This window comes from Arachis hypogaea, chromosome 14 (genome assembly GCF_003086295.3).
Source record: "Arachis hypogaea cultivar Tifrunner chromosome 14, arahy.Tifrunner.gnm2.J5K5, whole genome shotgun sequence".
NCBI classification, from domain to species: domain Eukaryota; kingdom Viridiplantae; phylum Streptophyta; class Magnoliopsida; order Fabales; family Fabaceae; genus Arachis; species Arachis hypogaea.
The window spans coordinates 116,400,488-116,424,980 of record NC_092049.1 but is presented as its reverse complement, the minus strand read 5'-3'; the positions used below and the strand labels follow the sequence as shown (position 1 = coordinate 116,424,980).

Below are 24,493 nucleotides of genomic sequence, written 5' to 3'. Positions count from 1 at the left end.
TAGTGTCAATGGAAACAATATTAGCTAACAACCCTAGATCACCAACATGAGTTGGGTATTCATGACTCAAGATTGCCTAATTCGTCTTTCCAAGCCAAGAATACTAAAAAATCTACTCTAAAGCCCAACCAAACATTTTGTCAAACACTTGGTGGGTATAAAAGGAAAGCATGGTAAATTGCAAGGGAAGATAAAATCTACCAACTACTAATTGCAACGAAGCAACAAGAATAACTCAAATCAACAACAAAAGAACATCAATCATCAAATTGCATTAAATGAAGATCCAAATCCAACATGAGCATTCATAAAACTAAGAGAGGCATAAAAGCAAAATTAAAACTACAAAATAAGAGAATGAAAGTGTAGAAACAAGAAATCATAGAGGAAACAAGAAGAAAATAAGAAATCAAACCTAGATCTAAGATGCAAAATAGCCTAAGAACCCTAATTCTAGAGAGAATATGGAGCTTCTCTCTCAAGAAAACTAAACTACATGATGCTATCATACAACTAAGTGCTCCCCCCTTTGCTCAATCCTCAATTCTGCATGAAATAGCCTCAGAAACGAGTTGGATTTGGGCCTGGGAAGCTCAGAAATCGCCCCCAGCAAATTCATTTTAAGTGGGTCACGTGCTTGACGTCACGCGTGCGCGTGGGAGACGCGTGCGCATCGATGGCAAAAATCCCCCTCACGCGTGTGCGTGGATGATGCGTGCACGTGGCTTGCAAATCTCTTCTCACGCGTATGCGTGGATGACGCATGCGCGTGGCCCTTAATTCTCCAAATGCTCATTTCTTCATTCAATCTCCAATTTGAATGCTTTTCTCTTCACTCCTTCCATTCAATACTTGCCTTATGAATCTAAAATCACTCAACAAAACATATCAAGGCATCGAATGGAATTAAAGGTGAATTAAAATTAGCTATTTAAGGGCCTAAAAAGCATGTTTTCACTCAGGAGAATTACAAAATCATGCTATTTCATTGAATAAATGTGAGAAAAGGTGATCAAATCCCCCAAAATAAGCATAAGATAAACCACATTGGAGTTTATTAGGAGTGTGCCAACGGATCTTCGTGATTCAACCTAATCTTTCTTTTCTTTTGAAACCTGCATTGAAACTCTATCCGGAGTTCTTCTTAAATGACTTGATCATCTTTCCAGTTTTACTCCTTACGAACATGAATTTTGATTCTTCCAGGATGAGCTTGAGCTTGTCTTGGTATAAACACGTAATCCTTGAATCTTGAGAGCTCATTATGAACAGAGTTGCTATTATTCGCAAAATGTATTCTTCAAAGTCAGCTGAGATTTTCGTGAATCTGTACGCTCTGTTCTTTCTACCAAAAGTTCTTGATTTGAACTATTTTCTTGAGATGCACCTTAGTTCTTCTTGTGCATTCCATTATTTCAGTACAATTCTATTTGACCATATACAGGATTTTCTTTCTGATTTTTCACGAATGTCGTTCGTATTATTCATTCATCTTTTGAGCTTAATGTCTTTTTGAAAATCAACTTGAGCCTATATTAATACCGCGTAGGAATCCTAGCTGTAACCATCGAGACATTGATTCTTTAGAGCAAGGCTTTTGGACGCAGAAGGTGGAACATGTAAGTGTGCGCCATCAAGAGGAGTTTTGCAGCTTTAAATTCTTGCCGACCGTAATGCCTATGAGTAAGTTAACGCGCTAGAATGCACCGTCTGTATGGATTCCTGAATGAGAAGAGAGCTTTCGAATCTCGAGAGAAGAATTAACCTCAATGCCAGTAGTCATAATACCCGAACTTAATTAACTACTCTGAATCATTGTGATGCATTATCAAAGGGGTTTAAGATGTGCCCGAATACAACATCGTGAAGTGATGACAGACACCTGAGCAGAAAGTCTCTGAGTATTGCTTGGATGACCAAAGAGAAAGAACTGTTGAGTAAGTTAAGGTCTTGAATTGGGTGTTGAGAAACTGGATGGAGGTGTCAAATTGAACCAATTACAAATTACAAGATATCATAAGGTCGAGAACTTAAGGAGCTACTAAGGGTATTGAAGCCTATTGAATTAAGAAGATACCAAGAGAGAATTTTGTATCTAAATCGGAAGTTGAAACAAGAAACTATTGTCCAAAGCTCACAAGAGAGGGTTTTCGAAATTTTCCTGAGATTATTAAAATGTACCACAAATCAAAGAAGATATTTTTGAGTGGCCAGAAATGAAGAACGACGTGGTGATGCATGTGATTGCGTGTTTGACGCATGAGAAAGTAAAGAGTGACCACCAGAAGTCATCCGGGATGCTGCAACCATTGAACGTTCTACACCAAAAGTAAGAGTAGTTATCAATTTCGTAATGGATTGCCGAGGTCTAGGACAGAAGGTGAGGCTTCCCGCTGCACTAAATGCCTTTGTATTGTTCGGAAACTGGAGCATCAAACATCTTAGTATTAGTTCCTGAAATTGATAGCCGAGACAACGGAGAAAAGCTACGCAAAATCGAGTTAAGATTCTCACTACGAAAAGCTGACAGAAGAGTTATGCGGACCTGAAGAGAAATTTTTCAAGTTTAAAGAGGGAAGTCCTGTATTCGTGAAGTTCACTTCAACAAGCCGAAAACAAGGAGTAAATCAAGACTAAGGGGTTGAAGCCGAAGTGTTTTAGGACCGGAATTAATGGCAACGGCGAACTATTTCAAATTCTGAAGAGAATTAGGCCAGTGGCGTATCGGGTAACTCTATCTCCACATCTTTTGAACCAGTACGACGTATTTTACGTCTCAGTTTCAAAAGTACACTTCGGATGCCAATCACGTATTAGGACCTAAACCAGTACAACTGAGGGAGGATCTAACGCTTCAAGTAACCTCGGTTGGAATTTATAATATGATACCATTGCTAAGAAGCTACGCAGGGGACGAGTTATGTTAGCAGAAGATGCTGAGAGTGGAGTGGTGCACGAAACTGGCTCCGCACGTTTCACACAGATAGACCGGCAAGTATACTGGGTCGTCCAAATAATACCTCAGGTGAGTGAGGGTCGATCCCACAAGGATTGTTGGTTTGAGCAAGCAATGGTTACCTTGCAGGTCTTAGTTAGGCAGATAGAAAATATAGTTTGTCATGAAAAATGCATAAAAACAGATAAATAAATAAAAACATTACTAGATATGTGTGGAATCAATGGTATGAGAACGGTTGAGGCTTCGGAGATACTTTGTCTTTCTGGATTAACTTTTCTTATGGTCTACTTCAATAACTTTCTGATTCATTCAATGGCAGTCGTAAGTGATTAACTCATGTCCTCTCATCAAGTTAACCTCCTCCACTGTAGTAATCCACCATGTTGCAAGTGACTCATGTCCTCTCATCAAGCCACCTTTAGGTTTCTCACTGTAGTAGAAGATGAAGCTCTAAGCAATGCATTCCCCTTTGTGATCCTACTCAAGGTGCCATAAACAAGGCAGATCTTCTGGATTAGGGAACACTGCTTCTCAGACTCTAGCCTTAGCGCCACAGAGACCTCACTTACCCACGGTCAACGGGATTTCATGTCACAAATCCAAAGTTGCCCAGGTACTCTATTGGAATCTGCAATGCAATCTCTAGCTTTGGTTCAACGCTATCCGGGTCAGGACTCGCACGGAACCCATGTAGAACAAGGGTGATTGTCACGGGTCACCCTCAATTCATAAGATGAAGAACGAGGTTGCATATGAGAATAGAATCAGACATATTGAAATAGAACAGTAATATTATTAATCCATAAACTCAGCAGATCTCCTAACCTTAACCTTAGGAGGTTAGTGACTCCTACTGTACAAAGAACAATGTAATTAAAAAATAAGATATGCTGGAGAGATCCTAAACATGCTTGATCTTCTCCTATATATACTAATCTGCTAACTAGGAATTACAGAAATAAGATAACTAGACTTAGAGGTGCGAATATCCACTTTTCGGGCCCATTTGGTGAGTGTTTGGGCTGAGCTTGGGGTGTCTCCATGAACTAGTACCCTTTAGGGCATTGAACGCTAGCTTGGGACTCCCATTTAGGTGTTGGATGCCAGCTACCCCCTTTTGGGCGTTGGACGCCAGGAATGGGCTGGTGGCTGGCGTTGAACGCTAGTTTTGGGCCTTTATTTCTAAAGCAAAGTAGGGACTATCATATATTTCCTGAAAGCCTTGGATGTTAGCTTTCCATAGCCGTTAAGAGCACGCCATTTGGACTTCTTTATCTCTAGAAATGCTCCTTCGCGTGCATGGAGGTCAGAATCCAGCAACATCTGCAGTCCTTTCTCAGTCTCTGACTCAGACTTTGCTAAAACTCCTTAATTTCAGTCAAAAAATACCTGAAATCAACGTAAATTACACAAACTCAAAGTAGAAACAAAAAATGTGAATTTAGCACTAAAACCTATGAAAATAGAATAAAACTTAAATAAAACATAATAAAAACTATGTGAAAATGATGCCAAAAAGCGTATAAAATATCCGCTCATCAGAACACCAAACTTAAACTGTTGCTTGTTTCCAAGCAACCAAAAACAAAGTAGGATAAAAAGAAGAGAGAGATACAATAAATCTCAGAGTTCTCAATGAAGCTCAGTTTCAATTAGATGAGCGAGACTAGTAGCTTTTTGCTTCTGAATAGTTTTGGCATCTCACTATCCTTTGAAGCTCAGAATGATTGGCATCTTTAGGAACTCAGAATCCAGATGATACTATTGATTCTCCTAGTTTAGTTCTTTTTAATTCTTGAACACAGCTTCTTTAGAGTCTTGGCCGTGACCCTAAGCGCTTTGTTTTCCAGTATTACCACCGGATACATAAATGCTACAGACACTTAACTGGGTGAACCCAATTGGATTGTGATTTAGCTTTGCTAGAATCCCCAAGCACACTCTTTTGCTTTGGATCACGACTTTAATTGCTCAGTCTCAAGCTTTTCATTTGACACCTTCACACCACAAGCATATAGTTAGGTGAATTAGCTCTTTTGAACTTTTAGGCCAAGATTTTGTTTCTTTTAGGCCCTCCTAACCATTGATGCTCAAAGCCTTGGACCCTTGCTCTTGCCTTTTGGTTTAAAGAGCTATTGGCTTTTTTCTTTTTTTTTTTCTTTTGCTTTTTTTTCACATAAATTTTTTTTGCTTTTATTGCTTTTTGCTGCTTTTTCTTGCTTCAAGAATCAAATTTTGGATTTTTCAGATTATCAATAATACTTCACTTTTATCATCATTCTTTCAAGAGCCAACATTCTTAACTCCAACATCAAATATGCACCGTTTATTCATGCATTCAGAAAACAAAGCAATGCCACCATATCAAATAATTGAACTATTCTTAATATATAACTCGAAATTCAAGTATCTTACTTTTCTTTTTCAAGTAAAATTTCTTTTAAGCAAGGTGATAGATGTATGGAATATTTCATAGCTTTAAGACATAAAGATGATCATGCACTAGAAACAGACAATAAGATAAAATGCATGGAAAACAAAAAAAATAACATAGGCAATAGGGGATTAAAGGAACGAATCCACCTTAGTGATGGCAGCTACTACTCCTTCTGGAGGATCCAATGGAGTGCTTGATTTCTTCTATGTCACACCCCTACCTTTGTTGCTCTTCCCTCATGGCTCTTTGATATTATCTCATGGCCCTTTGGTCTTCTCTTATTTCATATAGGATGATGGAATGCTCTTGATGTCCCATCCTCAGTTGGTTCATGTTGGAGCTTAATTCTCCTAGAGAATTATGCAATTGTTCCCAGTAGCCTTGGGGAGAAAAATGCATCCCTTGAGGCATCTCAGGGATTTCTTGTTGAGGCAGCTTCACATACTCTTACTGTGGTCCATGTGCTGACTCTCTAGTTTGTTCCATCCTTCTTTTAGTGATAGGCTTGTCCTCCTCAATGGGGATGTATCTTTCTATGACAATTCTAGCTGAATTGCATAAATGACAGATAAGGTGGGGGAATGCCAACCTTGCTAAGGTGGAAGGCTTTTTAGCTTTCTTGTACAACTCTTGAGGTATTACCTCATGTACCTCGACCTCACTTCCAATCATGATGCAATAAATTATGATGGCTTTGTCAATGGTCACTTCTGACCAATTACTAGTAAGGATGATAGAGCGTTGGATGAATTCCAACCATTGTCTAGCTACGGGCTTGAGGTCAAGCCTTCTCAGTTGGATATGCTTGCTTTAAGCATCCCTCTTCCACTGAGCTCCTTTCACACAAATGTCCGAAAGGACTTGGTCCAGCCTCTAATCAAAGTTGATCCTCCTAGTGTAAGGATATTGGTCTCCTTGCATCACTAGGAAATGGAGCGCCAACCTTACACTTTCCGGGCTGAAATCCAAGAGTCGCCCTCGGACCATGGTGCTCCAATTTTTGGGATGTGGGTTCATACTAGTGTCATGGTTTTTAGTGACCCATGCATTTGCGTAGAACTCTTGCACTATCAAGATCCCAATTTCTGGGATAAGATTGTTTAGGACTTTCCAACCTCTCCTCTGGATTTCTCTTCGGATCTTTGGATACTCATTCTTTTTGAGCCTAAAGGGGACTTCAGGAATCACCATCTTCTTTTCCACTACTTCATAGAAGTGGTCTTGATGAGCTTTGGTGATGAATCTTTCCATCTCCCAAGATTTGGAGGTGGAAGCAACTGCTTTCCCTTTCCTCTTTCTAGAGGGTTCTCTGACTTTGGGTGCCATAAGTGTAAGGCTTTTGCAATACCAAACTTAAAAGCTTTGCTCATCCTCGAGCAAAATACAAAGAAAAGAGTAGAAGAAGAAAAGAATTGGTAGAGAGAGGAGGAGAGCAGGATTCGGCCTAATGGGGCTTTAGTGTATAAATGGTGTGTGTATGAAGGGTAGGAAGAAGGGGTATTTATAGGAGTGGGATAGGTTGGAGTTTGAATGAATGGGTGGGAATTGGGTGGGAAATTTTGAATTGGGTGGGGGTTGGTGGGAGTTATGATGGTTTTAGGAGGAGATATGGATGTGATTGGGTGAGGGTTTATGGGGAAGAGTGTGTGAGAAGAGTGAAAGTAAAAGAGAGAAGAAGGTGGGATAGTGGAGATTCTGTGGGACCTACTAATCTTGAGGAGCTAGGGAATTTGAGTCCCCTGCCCCCTTGTGGGCGTTCCTGCTCCTGGATGGCGTTCAACGCCAGCCTGATGCTCCTATTGGTCGTTGAACGCCCAATCTAGCCCCCTTGGCTGGCGTTCAATGCCAGCAAGGTCTCTGCTCCAAGGTGTTCTGTTTTCAGTTCTGGCTGTTTCTGTTTCTGTTCTAACTACTGCACATGATCACAAACTTAAATAAATATGAAAATTAAACTGATATAATTGAAATAAACTTAATGAAAAATAGAAATAACTTTAATTATGGTTGGGTTGCCTCCTAACAAGCACTTCTTTAACGTCACTAGCTTGACGATTAGTTCCTTACAGAGATGGATAGGGGCTTAGAATTTCGCCCCTTACAGTGAACTTCTTGCATGTGCTCTCATGGATAAGTTCCACATGTTCTAGACACAGGATCCTATTCACAGTGTGCAGAATGACTGAATTGTCAGTGAAGACAACTCTCATGCCAAGTGAGAGGCCTTCAGTGGGGATCTTTTTGTCCTTCCAACCCTTAGCTACTTTCTTCTTAGTACCAGTGTTTTTAGTGCTTGATAATGGCTGCCCAACACCAAACTTAGAGTTGGTGTCTGGGGGCTCTGTATAGCTCTGCACTGAGAGAAAGGGTTGGAACACTAAGTGTTGCACAACTGTCTCTTTTATCAGAGGGAGAGTTGGGGTTAGGCATCTTGAACAAGATGTGGTCCTCCCATAACTGTAAAATCAGTTCTGCCTTTGCTACATCATAATGGCATTGGCAGTGGCTAGGAAGGGTCTTCCAAGGATGATGGATTCATCCTCTTCCTCCACATTATCCAAGATTATAAAATCTACAGGGATGTAAAGGTTCTCAACCTTTACTAAGACATCCTCTACCAGACCATATGCCTTCTTCATTGACTTGTCTGCTATCTCTAGAGAGATTCTTGCTGCTTGTACCTCAAAGATTCCTAGCCTCTCTATTACAGAGAGAGGCATGAGGTTTATACTTGATCCTAGGTCACATAGAGCCTTCTCAAGGGTAATGGTGCCTATGGTGCAAGGAATCAGGAAGCGTTTGGGATCTAGCAGCTTCTGAGGCAGCTTCTACTGAACCAAGGCATTGAGTTCCTTGGTGAGCACTGGAAGTTCTTCCTCTAATAGTTCTGTGCCAAACAACTTGGCATTCAGTTTCATAAAGACTCCCAGGTACCGAGCAACTTGTTCTTCCCTAGTTTCCTTTTCCTCGTCATAGGAGGAGTGATCCTCATAATCCATGATTTCCAATAGGGCATTCAAGGGAACCTCTATGGTCTCCTCATGAGCCTTAGCTGCCTTCAATTCTTCAATAGGGAAGCCTTCAGAGGGCGTTGAATGCTCAGCTGCCCTATTACTGGCATTCAACGCCAGCTTTTGTACCGCTTTGGGCATTGAACGCCCAGTAAGGCCTTCTTTACTGGCGTTCAACACCAGTGATGGTGCTTCTGTGGGCATTGAACGCCTAGTACAGTCTTCCTTACTGGCGTTCAACTCCAATGCATCCCCTTCAGATTTGGCCTCAGCTTCTACAGTGATGGCCTTGCACTCTTCTCTTGTATTAACCTCAGTGTTACTTGGAAGAGTATTAGGAGGAGTCTCAAGGATCCTCTTGCTCAGCTGACCAACTTGTACCTCCAGATCTTTGATGGAGGACCTAGTTTCTGTTATGAAACTATGAGTGGTCTTAGAGAGTTCAGAGACTATGATTGCTAAGTCAGAAAGGCTCTACTTAGAAGTCTCCATGTTTTGCTGAGAAGGTGGGAATGGTGGTATATTGTTGAACGTTTTCTGTGTTCTTCCACCTTGGTTATTGTTGAAGTCTTGCTGAGGGTTCTATTGATCCTTCCATGAGAAATTAGGATGATTTCTTCATGAAGGATTGAAGGTGTTTCTATAGGGTTCTCCCATGAAATTTACCTCCTCCATTGAAGGTTCATCTGGATCATAAGCATCTCCTTCATAGGAGGTGTCTTGAGTGCTGCCAGCTGCAGCTTGCATTCCAGTCAAATGCTGAGAGATTATATTGACCTGTTGGGTTAAGATTTTGTTCTGAGCCAATATGGCATTTAGAGTGTCAACCTCTAGAACTCCTTTCTTTTGAACTACCCCATTGTTCACAGGGTTTCTCTCAGAAGTATACATGAATTGGTTGTTTACAACCATTTCAATGAGTTCCTGTGCCTCTGTAGGCGTTTTCTTCAGGTGGAGTGATCCACCAGTAGAATGGTCCAATGACATCTTGGACATCTCAGATAGACCATCATAGAAGATTCCTAGGATAGACCATTCTGAGAGCATGTCAGGAGGACACCTCCTGATCAATTGCTTGTATCTTTCTCAAGCTTCATAGAGGGATTCACCCTCTTTTTGTCTGAAGGTTTGAACTTCCACCCTGAGCTTGCTCATCTTTTGAGGTGGAAAGAACTTGGCCAAGAAAGCATTGACCAACTTTTTTCAAGATTCTAGGCTTTCCTTAGGTTGAGAATCCAACAATATCCTAGCTCTGTCTCTAACAGCAAAAGAAAAAAGCATAAGCCTGTAGACCTCAAGATCCACTCCATTAGTCTTAACAGTGTCACAAATTTGTAAGAATTTAGATAGGAACTGATGTGGATCTTCCAGTGGATGTCCATGGAACTTGCAATTCTGTTGCATTAGAGAGACTAACTGAGACTTTAGCTCAAAGTTATTTGCTCTAATGGCAGGTATGGAGATACTTCTTCCATAGAAGTCAGAAGTGGATGCAGTGAAGTCACCAAGAACCTTCCTTGCATCTCCTTCATTATTCTGTTCGACTGCAATATCTATATTTTCATCTTCTTGTTCGAATACCTCTGTGAGGTTTTCTCTGGAGTGTTGTGCTTTAGCTTGTTGTAAACGCTTCCTATGGGTCCTCTCAGGTTCAGGATCAAGATCAAAGAGAGATTCTTTATCCTTGTTCCTGCTCATAAACAAGAAGAAAGAATACAAGAAGAGAGAAAGAAAAGGATTCTCTATGTCAGAGTATAGAGGTCCTTTGTTAGAGAGAGAGATAGATCAAAAAGAAAAGAAAAAAAATATTTCCTTTAATAATGATAGTTTTTGAAAATTAATAGAGAGAGAAGTGAAGATATTTTCGAAAATAGAGAGGAAAAAGAAGAGAAAATTTTCGAAAAAGAAGAGAGAGAAAGTAGTTAGGAAATTTTGAAAAAGAAGAAAGAGAATGGAAAATAAAAAGAGAATAAGATAAAACATGTAACTAATTAAGAAAGATTTGAAAATAAAATAAGATAAAAGATTTGAAAAAGATTTGACTTTAAAATTTTAAAATTAAAATTGGAAAGAAAAAATCAACAAGATAATATAAGAATTGAAATTATTTGAAAAAGATTTGATTTTGAATTTTGAAAAAGATTTTATTTTAAATTTTGAATTTTGAAATTTAAAATTTGAAATTTTGAAATTGGGTTTTTAAAATTTGAATTTGAAATAAAATAAGATAGAATTTTTGAAATTTAAAGAAAGATAAAAAGATAAGATAAAGATTTCAAAAAATTTTGTATTTTAAAATATAAAAGAAAGATAAGATAGGAAAGAATGAAATTAAAAAAAAAGATATGATAAGATTTGAAAAGTTAAGATTTTGACTTTACTAACAAGAAAACACTAAACTTTAAAAATTTTTAAATTAAATAAGAAAAGAAAGTAAGATTTTCGAAATTTTTGAGTAAAGATAGAAAAGGTATTTATATTTTTTTATTTTTTGAATTAATGAAGAAAGAGAAAAACAACCAAAAGACACCAAACTTAAAATTTTTAGATCTAAAGACACTAATTTTCGAAAATTAAAGAGAAAAACACCAAAGGACACCAAACTTAAATCTTTTAAGATCAAAACAAGAAAAAAAACAAGAGCCACTTAAATACCAAAGAAGAACACTTAAGACAATTTCGAAAATTCTAAAGAAGAGATAAACACACAAGGGACACCAAACTTAAAAATTGACATACATTAGACTCAAACAAAAGACACTATTTTTGAAATTTTTTTGAAAAGGAAGCAAGAAACTTCGAAATTTTAACAAGAACAAGAACAAAAGACTCAAACAAAAGACAATGATTAATAAAGAAAAGAGAAGATTTTGAAAACCACTTGATTTTTTTTTTTGAAAAACAAAACAAAAGACTCAAACAAAATAGTAAAAAGTACCTAATCTAAGCAACAAGATAATTTGGTAGTTTGTCAAAACCAAACAATCCCTGGCAACGACGCCAAAAACTTGGTGCACAAAACTGGCTCTGCACGTTTTGCACAGATAGACCGGCAAGTATATCGGGTCATCTAAGTAATACCTCAGATGAGTGAGGATCGATCCCACGAGGATTGTTGGTTTGAGTAAGCAATGGTTACCTTGCAGATCTTAGTTAGGCGGATAGAAAATATAGTTTGTCACGAAGAACGCATAAAAATAGATAAATAAATAAAAAACATTACTAGATAGGTGTGGAATCAATGGTATGAGAACAGTTGAGGCTTCGGAGATACTTTATCTTTCCGGATTAACTTTTCTTACTATCTACTTCAATAACTTTCTGATTCATTCAATGGCAGTCGTAAGTGATTAACTCATGTCCTCTCATCAAGTTAACCTCCTCCACTGTAGCAATCCACCATGTTGCAAGTGACTCATGTCCTCTCATCAAGCCACCTTTAGGTTTCTCACTGTAGTAGAAGATAAAGCTCTAAGCAATGCATTCCCCTTTGTGATCCTACTCAAGGTGCCACAAACAAGGAAGATCTTCTGGATCAGGGAACACTGCTTCTCAGACTCTAGCCTTAGCGCCACAGAGACCTCACTTACCCACGGTCAACAGGATTTCATGTCACAGATCCAAAGTTGCCCAGGTACTCTATTGGAATCTGCAATGCAATCTCTAGCTTTGGTTCAACGCTATCCGGGTCAGAACTCGCACGGAACCCATGTAGAACAAGGGTGATTGTCACGGGTCACCCTCAATTCATAAGATGAAGAACGAGGTTGCATAAGAGAATAGAATCAGACATATTGAAATAGAATGGTAATATTATTAATCCATGGAACTCAGCAGAGCTCCTAACCGTAACCTTAGGAGGTTAGTGACTCCTATTGTACAAAAAACAATGTAATTCGAAAATAAGATATGCTGGAGAGATCCTAAACATGGTTGATCTTCTCCTATATATACTAATCTGCTAACTAAGAATTACAGAAGTAAGACAACTAGACTTAGAGGTGCGAAAATCCACTTTTCGGACCCACTTGGTGAGTGTTTGGGCTGAGCTTGGGGTGTCTCCATGAGCTAGTACATCTTACGGGCGTTGAACGCTGGCTTGGGACTCCCTTTTAGGCGTTGGACACCAGCTACCCCCTTTTAGGCATTGGACGCCAGGAATGGGGCTGGTGGCTGGTGTTGAATGCCAATTTTGGGCCTTCATTTCCAAAGCCAAGTATGGACTATTATATATTTCTAGAACGCCCTGAATGTTAGCTTAACATATCCATTAAGAGCACGCTACTCGGACTTCTGTAGCTCCAGAAATTCTCCTTCGAGTGCATAAAGGTCAGAATCTGGCAACATCTGCAGTCCTTTTTCTGTCTCTAAATCAAACTTTGCCAAAACTCCTTAATTTTAGTTAGAAAATACCTGAAATCATCATAAAACACACAAACTCAAAGTAGAAACAAAAAATGTGAATTTAACACTAAAACCTATGAAAATAGAATAAAACTTAAACAAAACATAATAAAAACTATATGAAAATGATGCCAAAAAGCGTATAAAATATCCGCTCATCATGGAGCTGGAATTGGGAAATATACTTGGGAACTCGAACCAGATATGTAGAAGGACTACTGACACCTCTTTTCAGATAACTAAATCTGAATTTTGAGGGCAAAATTCTTAATTAGGTGGGTAGGATGTAAATCCCGCAAAATTAGCAAATAATTAATCAATAAATTAAATTTTTAATAAAAGAAATTTGAAATATTAATTTTATAGTAAAATAAGATAGATCTAATTAAAACGAAAATTTTGACACTAAATTTAAAGAATTTAACCCAAGATTGGATTGAACAGGTCGAACTGTAGCCGAACCGGGCCCGTGGGCCCAACCAATTCACTTACTTAAGTGAGCTTCAGCCCACTTCTCTCCCTTCTTCATGTATAGGATGCTGAAGCTCAGCACAAGGGAGAATAAGGTAACAAAATTCACAAAACCCTTGATTTTCATTCAAATCTATGTAACTTTTGATCCAGAGCTTCGATCCCCGTGCCGTTTGCGGCCACGCAACCGCAACGTCGAGCTCTACAAAACCCAGTCACTAATTAAGTAAGAAAATCACTTATGTGTTCCAATTTCTTCCTTTCCAATTTCAAAAATTATGAGCAATTATGTTGAAAATTATTCAATTCCGGTGTTTAGGTTCGAATTAGCTTGAGGAGAATGTTTAATCTTGCTTATTTGGTGCTTGGGAAAGGTGAGAATCCCAGAACTCTAGCTAATTCTTTGAATTTGTGTTTTGGGTATTAAGCTTTGGATATATATGTATATATATGTGTGTGTGTGGTAATGTGAATTTTAGGTATATATAAATATTGGAGTTGATTTGTGGGCATTAGAGGCTTGGGAAGCTGGATTGTGGTGAGGAAGGCTTGTGAGTTTGCCTTGTGGGTTGCCTTGGGAAATACTTGAAAATCGGCCAAGGTATGGTTTAGGTTTCTGGTATTTAATATGTAAGGTTTTTTGAAAACTTGGGCTAGATGACCATAGGATAGGTTGGAACATATGAGTATGTTTAATGCATAGCGCCCTTGATGATGATTGTGACATGAACTGAATATTTGCTGCATGATTATTGTTTATGATGATGCTAGGTTGTTAGGTGATGAGTTGATGATGATGATATGAATAAATAGGAATGGATGGTGGTATATAGGTGATTTTGTTAACATTATTGCGAAATTTATACATATGGTTGTTTAAAATTGAAGAACGGTTGTATATGGTAATATGTGATGGATGTGATATGGTAGTTGATGTTGGGGTGCTAAACATATGTATAGTTAGGTTGGATTTGAGTTTGGTTTTTAATGGAAATTGAGGTTTGAGGTTTTTGTATAAAATGGGTTTTTGGCCAAACATCGATGAGCTATAACTTGGCTTCTAGACCCCCAAATTATTTCAAACTTATTTCAATTAAAAATTGGGTCCGTGAAATTTATTCCGTTCAAAGAACGGATGAAAAATATTTTAAAACAAAAATGTTATGCGCATCGGAAGTTCGGAGGGCGAAGCTGAAATTCTGCAGACTTAGCCATTTCTGGCCAAACTGCAGTGTATCGTATGGATACCCTTCATTCGCGAAGGGTCGATTCTGCCCCACGTACATGCGTACGCGGACAAGGCTATGCGTATGCGAAATGGGCTAAAATGCACTCCCACACGTACGCGTGACCCCTGTTTTCAGCAAATGAGATTTTATGTTTTAAAGCATAATTTTGGATCCTATAAACCTCTATTTTCATTTCTTTGACCCTAGATTTTGTTAGTAAGCCTAGTAATGAGATGAAGCTAGGAATAGGCAGTAACTTGGACATGAAGAAAGTTTTGTGAATTGATAATTTAGGTATGAGAAAGAAGGGCGCCTATGTATATGATATATATATATATATATATATATATATATATATATATATATATATATATATATATATATATATATTTTTGAATGATGAAACTGGCTAAAGAAAAGAATGAATGTTGCATCTGAGTACTCTTTCTCGAAAGTGCAACCCCAGAAGATGGTGAAAGGTGGGGATCCGCTTCTTTGTTCCTCATGGTATTGTAAAATCGTCCCCAACGAGATGGTCGGAGGTTAGGATCCCCTCCTTTATTCCTCATGGGCATATGAGAACGTACCTCCTGGGTAGCCGCAAGGGTTGTGGTTTCACCCCCACTTGCTCCAGTTTGGTTAGTATAAAGGCTCCCCGGGTAGCCGCAAGGGTTGTGGTTTCGCCTCACTTGCTCCGGGTTATAATGAGTTATGTATAAAAGTGCAATTATATGATGAGTAAGTAATGAATGATTATGAAATGTTAATGAATGAATATGGAATGATTATCTGAGATACGAGTTTTTCTGGGTAAAGTACCATGGCTTACCACCACGTGTTCCAGGTTGAGACTCGATACTCTATTGACCCTACGTTGTAAGGGTGACCGGGAACTTATAAATTCCTGGGAAGGTTAAACCCCCATTGAGTATGTTATATATATATATATGAATTATGAATGAGAAGAGAAAAAGCTATGCATAGTCTCATGAGGATGTGCGACAGGGGACAGTTCAGGGTTTAGCAGCCGGACTTGTTGGGTTTGCTTGATAACCGACAGATGAGACTCATAAGGCATAGGACAGGCATGCATCATATGCATATTGTTTGAATTTCTTGCTTGTGCATTGATTGGGATTGCCTAAGTGATTATAACATGCTATTGTTATATTTTCTATTTGCATTACTTGTATACTACCTGTATTTGCCATTGCCTACTTGTTTGTCTTTATAATTTCACTGGAGATGGAGGAACGGAAGAAAGGCAGAGAGATTCAGCATTCTAGTTCAGTTTTAGTTAGATTTAAGGAATTAGTTTAGTTTAGAAAGCCTTAGAGAACCACCCTGATTCATGGTTTCTGTTTTAGTTCTTTAAGGTTTATAATCTAAGTGTTGGCGTTCTAGGATTGCCTCTGGCATTTCCAGGACCTTATATCTTATGTGCGTGGTACCTTTACCATGTTGAGAACCCCTGGTTCTCATTCCATACAATGTGGTGTTTGTCAGATGCAGGTCGAGAGGCACCTCGCTAGGCGTCTGGAGTTCTCCAGCAGCGAAATGGGCTTTTTGGGATTATACTTTTGTTCCGCTTTGTTATATATATATGTATAGATTCTCTCTGTGTATATATGTTTTACTGTTGCACCTCATAAAGGTTTATGGAGAACTAGGGTTTCTTTTATGTATGTTGGGTTATGGATTATATATATATATATATATATATATGTATGTAACTATTCTCTGGCCAGCGTAGCTTCGTAGGTTGAGTTTTTTCTTACGCAAGTTACGTTATTTCTGATCGTTGCGCTTTTATATTTTGTGATTTTTGCTTTACCTTTTCTCCAAGGCTCCTAGTACACTACCTTCTTTCAATTATTATATGTATATATTTTATTATAGAGGTCGTAGCGCCTCGCCACCTCTGTTTTACATCCTTGGTGTAAAGCTCTGTGTGGTAAGGTGTTACATTCCACGCTTTTAAAGTATGCCAAAAAGTGGACATAACACCACACTTTCAGAAAAATGCCCATTGTTTTGGTTTTGGCTACGCTTCAAAAGAATGCCAATAGAAAAAGATATGGCTACACTTAATAAGCGTGGCTGTTGATAACTACAAGAAGATATGGCTGTGCTAGAAAAGTGTGCCAATAGAGTACATTGAGTTCTGTACAAATTATGCTGTATTATTGACTTACACAATAATTATATATCATATTTTAAAAATATTTTTGCTAAAACTTTATAGAATAAATGAAATTTACAATAATATTTAAGTAAAAATCTAATAATAATCTCTTAAAATTAAACTCAATATCTTACCAGTGCGCACCCTTCCTTATCCTACACCTCCACGGCATTTGTTAGCAGCGCGCACAACGCAACTCCACCTCCTCCAAAACGGTGTCGTCCGGCTCTAGCTCCCCTTGCAGCTCTGAAATTTCCACATCACCAGAAGGTTTGAGGTTTACAGCGACAAAAGAGAGCGTCGGCGAGGGAGCGTCGACGGAGGATTTGCAAGAGAGAGTGAGCGCCAAGGAGGGAGGCCTTGCCAGAGCGAATCACCACCGAAGGAGGATTAGGGTTTACAACGTTGGAGCACAAACGAAGGGAGCGCTGGAGGAGCGAGCGTCGACAGAGGCCTTGCTAGAGAGAGTCACAGCCGAAGGAAGGTTAAGGGTTTAATGCGTACAGAGGAGACTGATGAGTGAAAATTTTATACCCTTTTTAGCATTATTTCTTTAGTGTTTTTAGTATATTTTGTTAAGTTTTATTATGTTTTAGTAGGTTTTAGTGCGAAATTCACATTTGGGATGCTACTTTGAGTTTTTGTAGGTTTCTTATGATTTTAGGTGATTTTTGGGTGAATTTGGCAAGTTTTGGCAAAGTCTGATTCACAGGCGAAGAAAGGATAGCAGATGCTGTCAGATCCTGACCTCCATGCATTCATACAAGCATTTCTGGTGCTACAGAAGTCCAATTGACGCACTCTTAATGGCGTTGGAAAGCTAACTTTCAGAGCTTTCCAGAGTTTTGGAGAAGACTGCCCAAAACGGGCGTTGAACGCCCAACTTCACCCCTTTTGGCATTCAACGGCCCAAAAGGACTAAAACCAGCGTTGAACGCCCAAACCTGGTGTTCACCGCCACCAAGGGAGCACAACGGAGCGTGGACACCATCCTAATGGGCGTTCAACGCCCATTCCTCAATTTGGACGCCAAGCTCAGCCCAAAACACTCACCAAAGTGGGCCCAAAAGTGGATTTTTGCACCCTTAGCTCAGTTTATCATATTTTCGTAAATTTTAATTTTTAGATTAGTATATATAGAATAAGGATCAACCTTGTTCAGAGACTTTTGACAATTTACACGTTTTTCATATTATTTCTGTACATTATGAGCGGCTAAAACCTCCTAGATTAAGGATAGGAGCTCTGCTCATTCCTATGGATTAATATTATTACTTTTCTACTTTAATATATGTTTGATTCTATCCTATGATGCATTTTTGATCTTCATCCTTATGGATATGGGGTTTAACTGGCGTATGATCCCTCATTCTACATGAGTTCTTACGAGTCCTTGGCGGGATAGTATTGAGCTGCAACTTGAGAATGCATCACAGATTCCAATAGAGTATCTGGGCTAATTGGGATATGTGACATAAACTCTCGTTAGTCATGGGTAATTGAGGTTTCTGTGGCGCTAAGGCTAGAATCATAGAGCTTCATTCTTCGATCCGGAAGATCCGACCTTGTCTGTGGCGTTTTGAGTAGGATCATCAATTGGGGCAAGCAATAATGAGTCAATTAGCTTCCCGGCGCTCAAATATACAAGGATCAGCCACAGCTCCATGTGGACAGTCTAGTGAAGAGCGTAGCATGAAGGAGATACCAGAAGCCCCAGTGAACAAGACAGAGAATGAATTCGTACTAGAACAAGTAGAAGAAGCTGTCATTGTTCAAGAAGAAGAAGAAGAAGTGGTTGAAGACTTAGGAGATGCAGAACCTCCATGGGAAAGTCAAGACATCGAGCCTCCTTCAAAGAAAATTGAAATTGATGCTGAGGAGGGTGTACAACCTCCAAGGCATATCACAGTTGAAGACTTGGAAGAGGTTGATCAAGAGATAGAGATTCAAGAAGAAGAAGCACAACCTCCCATGCCCTTGGAAAGCAATGAAGAAGAGATTGAATTGGAAGAGAGCTACCAAGAGAAAGAGGTTGAAATTGAAGAAGCTTGCAAAGAGGTGGTAGTTATCCGAAAAGAGCACAAGGGAGTGGAACTTGCAATTTCATTAAAAATACCTCCCCTTAAGTTGCCATCATCCTTCACAACATTTAAGTGGGTAAAATTCATATCCCTTAGCTTTCTAATCCCACTTGAATATGGGCTACTGGAGACGGATGGTCAACTTAGAGCTCTTTGTGACATTAAGAGTAAGAGGAAGATGGCCAGTGGTAAGAATTGTCCTGCAAGGTTCATCATGGTTGGAAGCTTTGAGTTTAAGAGTAAAGGTTGGTATAGAGCTCAACTGAATGGGTCTAGGAAGTTGTTTGGCCGCTTACGTGAGAATTCAGACTGCTTGCCACCCGGATGGAACAATATTGCTCAACCAAAAGACGGGTGCAAAGGCAAGGTCTGGGACCCCGGAATCTATTCTACCAATCACCACTCTTAGGGCCTTGTCACTTGCTTCAACTTACTTGAAGGCTTTCTGCGCCTAGTTTGGGATCCCGGAGGACACTGGAATCACAAACATTGGTGGAGATTCCTGGATGAGTTCAAGCACAAGCCACCATAACAGGAAACTCACCAAATGTCCAACTTAAGGACTTTAACTAAAAGTGCTAGGTGGGAGACAACCCACCATGGTATGATCTTTCCTTTTTTCAATTATAATTTTATTTAGTTTTGTTTAATTTTGAATTTTATTTTATTTCATTGAACCTGGAGTTTTGCATAACATTCATATTAATATTGCACTCTGCATATTGTATAAAAAAAAAAAACAAAAACACGCATGCGACGCGGCAGCGTCGCTGACGCGTCCGCGTCACTAGTGCGTTGGGGAGAAAAGAATTGAAAAGAGAGTCACGGGAAAGCGTGGCTGGAGGCGCGCCTTTAGCATAATTTGACCCCACGCGACCGTGTCGCTCACGCGACCGCGTCATGTGGAACTTTGGCCTCCCACGCGACCGCGTCACCCACGCGGCCGCGTGCCCTGTAAATCGACGTAAAAAGGGTGTCTGGCCGAAAGTTGAGCTGGAATTGGGCTAGACTCGTGCTAGCAGCACAAGCCCACTCACGCGATCGTGTGCCCCACGCGTCCGCGTCATATTGGAAATCAGGCCATTCACGCGATCGCGTCACCCACGCGACCGTGTCACACTAAGATTTGGCAAAATGAGTTTTGAACAGAGAGTTGTGCGAGCGCGAGGCTGCCCTCGCACCAGTAGCACAAAACATGTCATGCGACCGCGTCGATTAACTTAAAAGCGCAAGTCATGCGGCCGCGTGCCCCACGCGTCCGCGTCGCTCGCGCCGCACAGCTTATCTTAATTTGCCAAATATTTTATCTTGTCTTCCCCCAATCCTAATTTTTCCCTCCCTCCTTTCTTACTCACTTCTTTCCCTTCTCATTCTTCTTATCTTTCATTTTATTTATTTGCATATTTCATTCATTACATTTTAATTTTGTGCATATTTTTATTTTCTTTTCTGAATTTTTTATTTTTTCCATTGGTGTTAAAAATTTTTCTTATTCAACTGTTGCTTCTTTTCTTGAATTTATTTTGATAACTTGTTTTACACTGTGGGATGATATTAGTTATCTGCCAATGCCAATTTTTTATGATACTTGCACTCTATTTGCATTGACATGAGCTTATACTGTCTTCCATTACCCACACTCTCCTCCCCTATGTTACAAATTTTGTACCACTGGCATGCCTTGGCTTCTATTGTTTTCTCACATACATGTTGAAGCTTCCATGTAAATGAGACCATTATCATTTGGCATTAACCCACCCATACTTCATTTATTTTCTTATCTTTATTTCTGGATTACCTTTTCTTCCCTTTTTCTTTCAGGATGGCCACCCGAAAGGGAACCGGAAGACGTTTACATGGGGAGACAGACAAGTCCATCTGCAAAATCTTGAAGAAAAGCAGCAGTTGTAACAACCCGTCTACCTGCACAGCTCAGCATGCACCGAGGACGGTGCAATCTTTAAGTGTGGGGAGGTCGATACCGATCTCCATGGGTTAGTACTTTCTTGTCTCAACGCCAATGTTTAATTTTCTTTGTAGATTAGTTGTTGCATTTGCATATTTGTTTGATTTTTGCATATTTTACCACTTGGTTAAAGTAATATTTTCTTTTTCAAGAAACCTTTTAGAGCATTTCACTAATTTGAATAAAATTTAATGTTACACTTGTTTGAAGAAATATTATTTTGGAACATGGTTTAGAGTTCGAACACACAAAACCTGTGAGATTTTGAGCCTATTTGAATTGGTTGCATTTTATCAACCAAAATTTTGTTTTAGTGTGTATTTTTCTCTCTAAAATTGTGATCTTTGTCTTGCTTAATTCTATATTTCCATTTATTTGATGTATGCATGCACTTACATGATTGAGACCATTGTTTGATTTTAACTCACTTATCCCAAAATTAACCTACCTTTTACATCACCCTTGTTAGCCCCCTTGAGCCTTTTAATCCCCTCTTGTTTTATAACCACATTACTAGCCTTAAGCAAAAAAACAAAATAAAAATCCCAAGTTGAATCCTTGGTTAGCTTAAGATAGATATTGTGTATAATTTAAGTGTGGGAAATTTTATGGGAACATGGAATGATATGAAAAAAAAAGTAGGGAATTAAATTGAATAAGTTATTTGAAAATTTGGGAAGCATGCTCATGTGAAATCAAAATAATTAAATTACCATGTGCATTGAAAAAAAAAATATATATATATATATATATATATTAAGTAATTAAATAAGGGGATACAAAAAAAAAAGAAGAAAAATAATATTACCCCAAATGCAAAATAAAAAGAATCAATGCACATGGGACAAAATTCAAAAATAAATTTGATACATGAGCATGTAATACAAAAAGTGGGAAAATTATGGGAAGCTAAGTATAATTTTAAAATTTTTATAGAGTATGTATATGTTAGGTGAGATCTTAGACTACTCAAGGATTCACTTTACTAGCTCACTTAGCCTTATATATACCCTTACCTTCACCTTAGCCCCATTACAACCCTTAAAAGACCTCTTGATATGTGTATCTGTGCATTAAATTTATGTTGATTGTTAGATGAAGAGCAAGCGTTAGAAAATAAGGTTAGCAGAGAATTGAGAGAATCGAACCTTAAACACATGAATGATTAGAGTGATATACACTACTAGTGAGGGTTCGATGCTTGATTCTTTGTTCCCAGCTTTCATGAGCTATTTTCTTCTACAAGTCTATTTGTACTTCATTTTTTATGATTTGAATTAGTGAAATCCAGTTCATATTTATTCTTGGAGATTTATTTACTTTTAACCAAGTAGGTAGAAACATTTCGCATGTAGTTGCATTCATAGGTTGCATTTCATGCATTCTACCATTCCTCTTCATTCCTTTATAGTTTCTCTTGAGCTTAGCATGAGGACATGCTATTGTTTAAGTGTGGGGAGGTTGATAAACCACTATTTTATGGTTTATCTTGTGCTCAATTGAGTGGATTTTATCAACTCTTTACCCACTTATTCATACTATTTGCATGTTTTACATTTTCCTTCCTAATTATGTGCTTTGATTGAAAACATGCTTCTTTGGACTTATATTTACTTATTATTAATCCTCTCTTATCACCATTAGATGCCTTGATATATGTGTTAAGTGTTTTCAGAGATTACAGGGCAGGAATGGCTCAGAGGATGGAAAGGAAGCATGCAAAAGTGGAAGGAATACAAGAAGTTGGAGAAACTGCTAAACTGTCCAGCCTGACCTCTTCGCACTCAAACGGCTATAACTTTAGCTACAGAGGTCCAAATGACGCGGTTCTAGTTGCGTTGGAAAGCTAACGTCCGGGGCTTCGATTTGATATATAATTTGCCATAGTTGCCTCGACGCCAGGCGACGCGAACGCGTGGGTCACGCGGACGCGTGACCTGGCAGGAACGCAACCCGCGTGGCCGCGTGAGCCATGCGGCCGCGTCACTTTTCCGCGACCTGTACGTACCAGAATATGCTGGGGGCAATTTCTGGGCTGTTTTTGACCTAGTTTGCGGCCCAGAAAATACAGATTAGAGGCTATAAAGTGGGGGAATACATCCATTCATCAGGAGGCTCTCATAATTCACTTTTCATGTTTTAGATGTAGTTTTAGAGAGAGAGGTTCTCTCCTCTCTTTCTCTTAGGATTAGGATTTAGGACTTCTCTTAGTTTTTAAGAGTGACTCTCGATCCAGGTTCAATGTTACTTTGATTTATGTTTTTCTTCCATTTGAGATACTCTAATGCTTTTATTTTATTACTTTAATTATTATTTATCTTTCTTTTATTTATGTTACTGTTGCTCCCATCTGAAGGTATTTTTATTCCAGTAGATTTACTTTTTTCCTTTTGGTTTTGGTTAAGAAATCAGTAACTCAGGAAGTTATCCAACTCAACAGCATAATTGTTAATTGTTATCTTGCCAATTGAATTGAACTTCAATAATCCCAATCTTTTCTTAGGAATTAACTCGGATTTGAAGATCAAACTAGTTAGTCACTTGACCTTCCTCTGCTTTAAGTAAGGGTTAACTAAGTGAAATTAAGATTTAATTTTTATTATCATTGATAAGGATAATTCGGTATGGACTTTCAATTTCTTATACCTTGCCAAGAGTTTATTTTATAATTATTTATTTATTTTATCCTTCTTATCATTCAACACACTGCTTCCTTACTTTCAAAAACCCCAAAACATACCTTTGCATAACCAATAATAAGAACACCTCCCTGCAATTCCTTGAGAAGACGACCCGAGGTTTAAATACTTGGTTATCAATTTAAAAGGGGTTTGTTACTTGTGACAACCAAAACGTTTGTATGAAAGGACTTTTGAAGGTTTAGAAACTATACTTGCAACGAGGATTTATCCGCAAATTTCTAGACCACGCAAAAGTTCTCTCATCAGCGTTTCTACAACAGCTAGTCTTTTCTATTCGCCTAACTAAGATCTGCAAGATAACCATTACTTGCTCAATCCAACAATCCTCGTGGGATCGACCCTCACTTACCTGAGGTATTACTTGGACGACCCGGTGCACTTGCCAGTTCAGCTGTGGGAAATTCAATTTTCTCGCACCAGAGACGGTGGGAGCGCCGGAAGAGGGAGCGCCGACGGAGCCATTGCGACAAAGGAGAAAGGGCGAGCACCGGTGATGTGAGTGTTTGTTAGGGTTCTTTGAAGATTTTCAGGCCATTGTTCCAAAGGAGAGTGTGTTTCAAAGAAAAGAAAGGGTAGGGCTCTTTGTTGTGTGTATGTAAGTCTGATCTCATCGTTTCAAATATTGGAAACCTATTTTTTTTTTGAAACCTTGTGGCCACGCTTTTGAAGCGTGCCGAAAGAGTTAAAGGAAACCAGCACGCTTCAAAAACGCCACGATAACAAAACTTTTTCATCACACTTCAAAAGTGTGTCTGTTGTTCTCTATTGCTATGCTTTTGAAGCGTAGCAAAAAAACCGTGGTCAAATCGTGAAGCAATTGCCACCCTCATAAAAGTATGGTCGTTGACTTTTTCGACCACGCTTTTAAAACGAACAAAAAAAATCTGTGATCAAATCTCTAAGCAATCACCACACTTATAAAAACGTGACTGTTGACTCCTACCGGCCACGCTTGGCAAGAAAAAAGCATGGCGAAATGGATTTTTTCTTATAGTGTTTATATAATATATTCACTTATTAATAAACATTGGCATACCTATTTGTTCATATT

At 38.8% G+C, this 24,493-nt stretch overlaps 1 non-coding gene across 1 annotated transcript; it reads left to right on the top strand.

The window, feature by feature from the left end:
• Positions 1-9,449: 9,449 nt before the first annotated feature.
• LOC112746169 (small nucleolar RNA R71) lies at positions 9,450-9,553 on the top strand. Its single transcript, XR_003174065.1, has one exon. It is a non-coding gene; the product is annotated as a small nucleolar RNA R71 (small nucleolar RNA).
• Positions 9,554-24,493: the final 14,940 nt, after the last annotated feature.